The sequence below is a fragment of the Stegastes partitus genome, unplaced genomic scaffold (assembly GCF_000690725.1).
Source record: "Stegastes partitus isolate 25-593 unplaced genomic scaffold, Stegastes_partitus-1.0.2 Scaffold235, whole genome shotgun sequence".
Taxonomy (NCBI): domain Eukaryota; kingdom Metazoa; phylum Chordata; class Actinopteri; family Pomacentridae; genus Stegastes; species Stegastes partitus.
This window is the reverse complement of record NW_007577966.1, coordinates 431,905-439,440: the sequence shown is the minus strand read 5'-3', so window position 1 is coordinate 439,440 and position 7,536 is coordinate 431,905. Positions and strand designations below refer to the sequence as shown.

Below are 7,536 nucleotides of genomic sequence, written 5' to 3'. Positions count from 1 at the left end.
GATATGTCCCTTGTCAGCTAATTACATGTTAATAATACTGCAACTATTAAAAACAGTTTGGCATTCTGTCCATTCACTTTCTGTCATAATTTCATAGGGAGACCAAGTTCAGATATTAAACATAAGACCAAAAATATTACAAATTGGTAATGAACAAGTGACAATATGTGCAATGGTAATAGAATTACTGAAACTAGACAAATGTTACTAACAAGACGGAAAGCACAGGGGTTAATAATACTCTCAGTCTCATAGGGTTCCACATAACAGGAGACAGTTTCTTAAATTCAACTTTTAGAGGTAAGTCATACCTTCTGCCCCTGAGTGTAAGCTGGAGCCAGGGAGCAGTGGCGGTTGGTCTAGGATTGCCTCCTGTCCAAGGCTGGGAGAAGAGTAAAATGAGCCCACTTCCAGGTCCTTTCACAGTAATGAAGGAAAGTTTGGACAAAGGGGACTGTTATTTCCTGCTCCTCAGAGGGAAACAGTGGGGGTTGATACCCCAGAGAGCACTGTGGAAGTGTTAGTGAGAGTGTTGAGCACATATTCCACCCACAGGAGTTACAAGCTCCAGGATGAGGGATTCTCCGAGGTGATGCAGCGGAGAACTGTCTCCAGCTCCTTGTTGACCTGCTCCGTCCGGCCACTGGTCTGTGGGTGGTATCCAAAAGAAAGGATACCACCTAAAGTACAGAATGCCTTCCAAAGCTGAGAGGTGACTCTTGTCGAAAACTATATCAGACAGGAGACCATGCAGCAAGAAAACTTGTCAGCAGTCTCTCTCACAGATGGGACTTTAGGCAGGGCTACAAAATGGTTTAGGGTTGTATGGGGGATTCCTTAACTGAGAATTGTCTGGAGAGGGCATCAGGCCTGATGTTTTGGGAACCTAAATGATTAGTGAAGGAAAAGTTGAAGTGACCAAAAAACAGAGCCCACCTAACCTGGCGAGAATTAAGTCTCTTAGCCATCTGCATAAAGGATTTTTTAAATCTTTCCAAACAATGAACGGTTGCTCTACCTCTTCCAGCCAGTCCCTCCACTCCTCCAGAGCTAGCTTGACAGCCAACAACTCGTGGTATCCTATGCTGAAATTGCTCACTGCAGGGGAGTGTCTCTGGGACAAGAAGCTGCAGTAGTGTAACTTATTGTCTGTCAGAGAACATTGTTGCTATGGTGATGGCGGCGCGCATAGACACAGTGGCCATTTCAGGAGACAACGAAAGTGAACATTTTGAGTGTCTTGTCTATCCCAGACGTTCATTCTGCAAAATTTGCAGCTGGGAGACTTTGCTGGGCGTCAGGACAGTGAACGGCACTGGAATTGTGGCGATCGGTTGTGATTTGACACACTACACCGACACGGAGTCCAATCGGAGACTACACCGGCAGTTACCCGAGAGAGAAGGAGGCGCAAACAATACGAATGTTAACAAAAGGGGGGGAAGAGAGCCGGGATCAACACTAAAGGCTAACCCCTACAGACCAGCAAGACCGTTGCTCCTACTCTCCAATGTCGGCCTCCTCGACAACAAGCTGGACAGGCTACGTTTGCTGAGAGAAACCCGCAGAGAATGGAAAGACTGCTGTGTGTTTGCTTTAACAGAAACATGGCTCCATGACACCATCCCAGACGGTCATACAACTGAAGGGGACGGCATTATTCCGGGCGGACAGAGAGACAGCTAGCTCTGGGCAGCATCTGTGGCTTCACCATCATCCCACCATTGTGTGTGTCTTTGTGTCCCTAAAGACCTACCAGGGCCTGATGAGGTTCGCCATGTTCAATGAATGGCGGCACGCATGGACACAGCAGCCCCTTCAGGAGGCAGCGACAGCGAATGTTCAGTGTCCTGCCTATCCCAGATGATGTGCATTTTGCAAAACTCGCTGGTTAAATAATCCTGAAGAAACGCTCTCTTATCTTGCCTGTACTACTGTGTATGTATAGCAAAATGACAATAAACTTGATTTGATTTGATTGTGATAGCATTGCCCCCACTCGTGTGTTGAAGGTATCTACCACAACTTTGACAAGATCCATCTTCACCTGCCCCTGTGAGATGTAGGCCAGGAAGGAAACTTGAAACTTGCACTTCACTGCCTGGTCAAACCATTTATTCTTAAGAAGCCTGTCCAGGACCTGACACACAAGTTGAATGTGGTCCTCAGTGTACGGGAGTAGATCAGGATGTTGTAAAGGTAAAAGAAGACAAGGCAGCTGATCATATCACATAGCATGTCATCAATCAAGCTCTGAAAAACTGCTGGGCCATTAATCAAACTAAAAGGGAAAACAAGATACTCAAAATGTCCAAGAGAGGTGTTGATAGCTGTTTTCCATTCATCTCCCTCCTTGAGCCATACCAGGTTAAAGGCATTGCGCAGATCCAATTTGGAGAAAATGGATGTTCAATGAACAGGGCAGAAGCAGAACTAATTAGGGGACTTGTTTTTAAATGTGATATCAATGTAGGGACAAAGAGACCACTGGAGACAGGGATGGGCAGACGATCCCTTCTGCCAGTGACTCTCAGATGTAGTTCTCCACAACTGTGTGTTTAGACTTGGACAGGTTGTACAGGCAGCTTTATTCTTTATTAGGATCCCCATTAGCGCCCACAAAGTGGTTGCTAGTCTTCCTGGAGCCTGTACTACAAAGCGAGATCAACATACCCGGGATATCTTTCAGAGATCCGGCTTGACTAACCCTAACAATCTCACTCAGGATAACCAACTTTGGCTATCAACTCGGTAAGTCAACCCAGGTTTGTCTGGTCTGAGTATGAGCGCGTGCACATAAAAAGGGTGGAGTTATCAGCATCTGACCAATCATGACTATGGACAAGTCTGGCTTCAAAGCGGCTCACTTTACCGTTGAGGAGCAGGATATAATCTTTACAAGATATGAAGAATAATATAAAAACATCATAGGAGCAAAAAGCAGCACCATTGCAGTGGCCGACGCCAGGAAGGAATGCTGGCAGAAAACTGCTGACTGTGTGAATGCATAAGTTCATTAGTTTATAATATAATAAAATATGATCACTGCTTCATCATGAAGGCCGTTTTTGGTTGTTAGGCCCTTTTGGGGTTTCTTTCACTTATTTTCTTGCTTATTTTTTTTCTTTGGGTCCCTTTTGCCTTTTTTTATTTTTCGGTTGCACTTTTGGGGTTTTAAAAGGGCGTTGGAACCAATTTCGGACCCCCCTTAACCTTACTTCAAGGGGTTTTGGTTTTTTACCTTTTCTTGCAATTCCAGGTTTTATTGTTAAGTTCGTTTTCTTTTTTTGGGTTGTTTTTTTTTTGGAAAAAAATCTGAAATTGCTTTGACATTGCCTGTAGTCAACAGGGAAAAAATGAATGAAGGAAGACAGGAGCTCATAGAGATCCTCGTCAGGGTGCGCTGTTTTGCCGGTTCTGAAAAACCCTCACACTCCTTAGTGATCCCCTCACAATTCACACTCTGATTTGTAGTGGGTCTTCCATAAATGCCGATGATGCCATTTTGTTGAGAACTGCTTCGTTTTCTGCTCCTTCTGAAGTTTTACGGGAGAGAACAGATTTTCAGTGGGCGGTGTTTTTATACCCAGTGATTTCAACCTCGAACATAACCTGCTGTAGAGCAGGTTAGCTGTTCAATGTAAGTTACCATGGTGATGTACCCCAGTAAAAAGAGAACCACCTTCGTAGGACCGAAAACCCAGGATTTAACCTGGAGTTACCTCACTAACCCCAAATCCTGCTTCGTAGTACAGGCCCCTGGGGTCCCAGGGTAAAAATAAAAATTACAATTTAGAAAAACATTAAAAATACATAATAAAAAGCAAACATTTCATTTATAATGCAACCTGGTACAGAGCAGTAAATGGATAACAATAAATGCAAGTTGACACAACACTGTAAATATAACCCCAATACAGAGGAAGAATACTAACGTATTCTGTGCCAATTGTTCCTTTGTTTTCCTCTTAAAAGAGTCTATATTTTTAGTGTCTCTGATCTGTAAACAAAGTGAATTCAATTCTTTTGCTCCTCTGTAAACAATGTGTCAGAGAGAGCACAGATTTTTGTTTTTTTGTTTAAATTAATCACTCTTTTTACTGTGGTTCAATTTTGTCCCTTGGTTCCTCAGTTTATCATAGCTTTTCCAGTCCACATAATTCCCTGATTTCTGCGCAACAGCTTTGGCCTTGTCCCTCTGAAGCATCAAGGATCTTAGTTCACTGCCCACCCATGGTGCACTGTTACTCCTGACAGTTCTTTTCCTTAGTGGGACATGTTTGTTGACAACTTCCATTAATTTATCCATAAACATTTTTAAAGCAATATTCACATCATGTTGTTCACAGACAACAGCCCATTGCAAATGATTAATGTCTGTTAGAAATAAATCTTTGAAAAGACCTCCTTTGGATGAACCTAGCCCCAGATTTAGGTATTTTAGTTTTCTCAGTACGGCAATTAAGTTTTGATCACTACAACCCACAGCCCTTGATACTGCTTGTGAACAGGGCTCAGGTACATTAGTGAATATGAGGTCTATGCAAGTAGACGTTTTGACACTGTCTTTACTAAAAGAGATCCTTGTGTGCCGATTTACAAGCTGAGATACATGACAAATACTGGTCATAAAAGACAATTTCTTATACAGTGGGCAATTTTTGGAAAACCAATGTACATTAAATTCACATAAAATCAAAACATCTTTGCCTTCATCACAGACCTGGTCAAAGTTCTCATGTAGTTTATCCAAACAACCTGCATTAGAACTTGGAGGCCTATAACACCCAATTAATATAGGTTTACTGTACAGGGTATGGATCTGTACCGATAGTATCTCATTGTCACAATTCATGAGATCCTTTCTTAACACAGCTGCAATATCTTCTTGAATATATAGAGCGACACCACCTCTGTGTCTGTTTCTGTCCCTTCTGTACAAGTTATATCCACCAACAGTTAAAAATGAATCATCAAACCTCTCATCCAAATGTGTTTCTGACAATACCAAGATGTGAACACCATTTGTTAAGAGGATTCTATTTATTTCCTCTATTTTATTCCTGAAGCTGCATATATTTTGGTGGGCTAGAATCAGACCTTTATTTAAAAAGCCTAAAAGTGTGTCAGTTTTGTTGTTGGAACTTTTGTCCATAGATAAAAGTCATCTACACAAAAACTGTTGATCATCAAAGCGTATCTGACAAGATGCAATGTATAGACTTGCGGCATACCTAACATTTTTTTTTTACTTTCAGCTGCAACTCTGGAGGTGTAAAAAGGATGTGGAAACAAATTACGAACACACATAAACATAACTCAAAGCCTGACAAGATGGTGTAAGAATTATGTGTCTTCTGTTTGATTTTCAATGTGGCATTGTCTCCCCTTTCCCTTTCAGCTTTGAGCTTGGGCCACATTTCCTTCCATCTCTGTAAGACTAAGAATTCTTCATTTATGAAGATTTTGATCCCCTTCAGTTTTCTGGCTGAAGAAAGGATCTGATGTTTATCTTTGAGATGTAGAAGACGAGCCACAACTCGTCTGGGTCTTCCACCTTTCTCATGCTGTCCCAGTCTTCGGACATACATTTCAAAATACTGTTATTTCTACCTTATATTTTTCAGGCTCATCTGAGCCCCTACATGCTTGATGACATCTGGAGTAGTATCTGAGTATCTCAAGCTGTGATGACAGATTGTGGTCCATGAAACTCTCTTCACCTCCAGAGTCTACAAGGGCACTGAGTTCTTGGGTCGGGTTGTGCCACCTTGGAAGGCAGGGAGCTGGAGACAGAGAGACTGACCAGTGGTCTGGCTTACGAGTATTCCTCCAATTACTGATGAGTCTGAGCTTTTGCTGGATGGACTGAGCAGGAAGCTAGGTAGTGTCTCAGCTTCCCACTGTAGAGGCAGGCGTTAGTGCTACAGTAATGCGCTCTTTCAGTGGTTAGCCAAGCTTGACCAAGTTGCATTGGTTCTAGATTAGGATTGGGTGCATGGATGTGTTGGATAGGAGGTGAAACCGGATGAGGGCAAATAATTGTTGGTTGGCCAGTCTGGGGAAGAAGGGCCCTGGAAATCTGTCTAATTGATGTTTTCTGTTGCAAATGTCCAGGCAGATGGAGAGGGAAATTAGCTGCAACTGGAGGTTTTATCACAGGGGCAAGTTTATTCTTGAGAGATTCATTTAGGTAAGAAATGCCCCCTGGAGGGCTTCATTGTTACATGCACTGTCCGTCACCAGAGAGTGGTACTCTCTGGCGAATTCAGTCACACTGTGGAGAGGAACCTGAGCTGGCTGCAAAGAAACAGAAGGCTAAGGGTAAGAAAGCTGGTCAATTCAGGTTGAAACGGTGACCACCCTACTCTTAGGCAAGCAGACTTGCTTTGGCCTTGTTTTTTTGTTGTTGTTTGTTTTGTTTTGTTTTGTTTTGTTTTTTAGGATATTTTTTTGGCTTTTGCCTTTATTTAGAGCAGTAGAGATAGAGAGAAAAGGGGGAATAAGAATGAGGAGAGACCTGCAACAAAGGACTCAAATCCAGGACCACTGCGTCAGGAAACTATAGCCCCTGTTCATGAAAAAAAAAGAAAAAAAAAAGTTACCAGAAATTTTGTGCACAACAAACTTAACTCACATTTGTTCATCTGTGCGTACAGATCCAACAATTTTCTCTAGATTCAGATATTTGACGAATCCCTCCCCTTCCCTGCTAGATCTCAATGCTGAATTTGACTCCACTGACTATAATATTTGATCAAATAGACTGGAAAATGTCACTGGGACTAAAGGGACCACACTACTCAGGTTTATTCCCTGTTTATCACATAGATTCCAGTTTATTCATGTCAACAATTAATTCTTCACCCACTCAAAAGTTTGTCAAAAAGTTCCACAGTGGTCTATACTAGGAATGATATGTTTTTTTTTTAAATGCATACTCTTTCCATTAAGATAATATTATTAGTAACATGTCTGTGAAGATTCTCAGTCATCCAGGTCATGGTTATTTCATAGATTAATCGTTGCAACTGGACTTGCTTGAGTTCCTTGAAGACGTTTCACTTCTCATCCAAGAGGCTTCATCAGTTCTGACTGACTAGTTGGGAGTTCCAGATACTTATATCCTTAAGGAGCCATTAACACCTGAGTTTCGGTTTTCCAATTTAAATTTAGACAAAACTCAAGTTACTGTGTTTTGCCCAAAAGAAATACAATAACTTTTAGTAAGGGTATTTTATGAGATTTTTCACAAATCTGCCAACTAAACTGTACCAAACAATTCTTCACCAATATGTTTGTAAATGTGTGTCATAACATACCTTAAAATGTTCAACTCCTGTGGGAAACTCTGGAAAAAACCTGCTAAAGTTAGGGTACCGATAAATGATTGACGAAAAGTCCCATTTTTAAAAATCTGGCCTTAAGTAACTTATGAAGGGTCAAATCAGGGTTTTTTCATGATTCTGAGTTGATTGTTAGCAATTATATGTCACCACAAACACTCCATTGTTGAAAAAGGCCACACTCATATTT

At 41.7% G+C, this 7,536-nt stretch overlaps 1 protein-coding gene across 1 annotated transcript in view; it reads left to right on the top strand.

Annotated features, from left to right (window-relative positions):
• The first annotated feature begins 4,429 nt into the window (after positions 1 to 4,429).
• Positions 4,430 to 7,536, top strand: part of polr1c (RNA polymerase I and III subunit C) — a 26,611-nt gene continuing 23,504 nt past the window's right edge. The window contains exon 1 of the mRNA XM_008281515.1: positions 4,430 to 4,435. The gene's annotated coding sequence lies outside the window, so the exon portion shown is untranslated. The remainder of the gene's footprint in view (positions 4,436 to 7,536) is intronic.